The 2,877-nt window shown below is 33.6% G+C and overlaps 1 non-coding gene across 1 annotated transcript; it reads right to left on the bottom strand.

The window, feature by feature from the left end:
* Positions 1 to 2,804: 2,804 nt before the first annotated feature.
* On the bottom strand, positions 2,805 to 2,877 carry Trnav-aac. Its single transcript has one exon. It is a non-coding gene; the product is annotated as a tRNA-Val (tRNA).

A 2,877-nucleotide genomic window follows, 5' to 3' on the forward strand; every position in this document is an offset into this window, starting at 1 on the left:
TGTGTTTTAAACCCAAATTCGCATCGGTGCTTGAGTTGTTTGTCGGATGAATGGTAGAAGTGATGATTGAAGTGTCTGTAGAGTTTTATAATATAAAATTTATTGGCGATTTTAATTGATGGATGAGTTTGTTGGCGATTACTATAAGAACCTACCTGTTAATAAAATATAGAACAATGTGTTCAAACCATCAATTACGTGCCCTAGGTGCGGTTGCCGACACAACAGTAGTGTGGTTGGGCGATTTTGAGAGTTCCATGAATGCACTGTGGTGAATCTTTAGTTAATTGTGTTTGTAGGGACATGGTATTGCACATAGCATCAACATCACCTGATGTTAGTTTCACTCCTTTTATTGGATCTAACCAGTGATTCTCCTTTGTTGGCTTTAGATTGAACTTTATTCATGACAACTACTTTGCCCAATGGGTCTATTATCACAAGAGATTGGACAGCTCAAGTTCTTGGGCAAAGTGCACGTATAGAATAGGGAAAATTCCATATACGCAAAGTGACACCTGTGTGTAAGATAAACAATGGGACGGTGGTAAGTCGCAAAGAAGCTCACCCTGTGATACCACTTTGAAATAGGCCAATACCACAGGAGTTCACGTAAAGCACTTCGACCTTCATCCCCAAAATGCCGATTTTAAAGTGTTAAGGTATTTAAAATCCTTTCTGATTATCGATCTTTAAAATGTTGTTTTATCACAAGATTTTTGGTGCCCGAGTCCAGTGAAATTTCTTTATGGAGCATAAACCTTTTTAACCAAAAATTTTTTTATTAAATTTCTTTAATCAGATTTATTTTTTGGAAATGGCACTAAAATGTTGTTTTATCACAAGATTTTTTGTGCCCGAGTCCAGTTAAATTTCTTTATGGAGCATAAACCTTTTTAACCAAAAATTTTTTTATTAAATTTCTTTAATCAGATTTATTTTTTGGAAATGGCATGAGAATGTATACTCATTTCAAAAGAACATCACTAAAACAGGGAATACTATGAAATACCCAATTCCTGTATCGGAAAACATCCAATACTTTTAAAAAATAAATCACAATAATAAAACAATTCTCAGAGAATCCACAAAATTTGTTATCTCATTCAAGAATTCATCCTTAAATCACCCATTGATTGAGGTCCACTAGGGTTGAAACCTAACTGGTGAAGAATATACGTTAAATGTCTAATACAAAATGAAATTCATATTTTGAGATGGTTTCGGTACTTTTGCCGTTTAACAGGATTCCTCGAAGGACTAACTGTGGAACTTATGAGGTTCTCAATATACTCACATAAGAAAATAAATTTGTCGGTTCGGTTTTTAGGTTAGTGCTGATGTTTGTAACGTACAATAATTTCGATCCTACACTCATCTTATTTTTCAATTTAGCTATGAACGTATGTCCGTCCATATAAACCTTATAATTAAATTCAATGAAATTCGGTAACTGATCTTCTATATTCCAGGGACGAAGCCTATTGAAGTTGTTTGGATCAATAAATTATTTCATCTAGCCCCCACAGAACTGAACCCCGAATATGACTTTTGAGCTCATAATTATACCCTACACTACTTTAGTGGTTATTGGTCCTATACCCACCTTAAAGTATACCAATCGACTTAAAATCATTTTCTGAGCCGATTTAGCTATTTTCGTCCGTTTGTCCGTCCATCCATGTAAACCTTGTAATCAAACTACAGGTCGCGATTTTGAAGATACTTAAATGAAATTTGTTACATGATCTTCTATTGTTGATTAAGATCGGTCCATTATTTTACCTAGCCCCCATACAACTGTATGGGAATTTTGGAGATAATTCAATGAAATTTGGATTGAAAATGGAAAGCATCGGACGAATAAGCCTTTTATGTCCATAATTTAATAATTTAATAAATTTATTTAATATACTCATATCTCGACAAAGAGCCTCTTCAAATTTTGACTTAAATATCCACAATTTTATTCAACAATAAATGGCTTAAGTATATCTGAGGCAAGGTACAATTCAACTTAAATGCTTTATTATGAAAACTAAATCCCATTTTATTTTTGTAACAGGTTTAAGGTATTATATGATCGGTCTCGCCCGACTATAATTTCTTAATTGTTTTGTTTATACATTCGTCTCTCGGTGCTGTTGCCGAATAAACTTATGTCATTCCATAATGGTGGAACGTTATCATGAAATGCTTCGGATATGATCTTAAAATTGCAGGATGCAACTGAACCATCGCAGGGGGGGAGAAAAGATAGCTAAAGTACTTGAGCAAAGTGTTTGTACAAGGACCGAGGTCATCCACGTGCAAAAATTCAATACTTGAGTGTTAATTGCATGCTACAAAGAAGCCGTGGTGGGTAGTCTTGAGCTCCCACTGTGTGCCTCCCTGAAATAAATACATATGTATACTTGACTGCTACAAACGAATCACTTGGAGGTTACGCCGGAGGAAATTATTTTTGGAAATTTACTGCTTTTAATATTAAAACAAATGGGCGGACATGGCGAGATCGTCTTAGAAGACAATAAAAACCCAAATCTCTAAGTTTTATATACTCCAAAAAAGGGAAAATTTAAATTAGAAACAATTGTTTGTTAATACTTTTATTTATACTAATTTTTCGCTTATTCCATATGTATTTAACAAATTTAGCAAATAGTTATTTAAATTTGCTATAAAATAATAATAATCATTACTATCTTTCATTAGTTAATTAACAACAAATAAATTATTTGCATATAACAATTTTAAATTGAAAAAAGATAATTTTTAATTAAATTAGAGAAAAAAAATTTAACTGTTTCCGCCCGGGATCGAACCGGGGGCCTTCCGCGTGTTAGGCGGATGTGATAACCACTACACCACGGAAAC

The sequence above is a fragment of the Lucilia cuprina genome, chromosome 6 (assembly GCF_022045245.1).
Source record: "Lucilia cuprina isolate Lc7/37 chromosome 6, ASM2204524v1, whole genome shotgun sequence".
Taxonomy (NCBI): domain Eukaryota; kingdom Metazoa; phylum Arthropoda; class Insecta; order Diptera; family Calliphoridae; genus Lucilia; species Lucilia cuprina.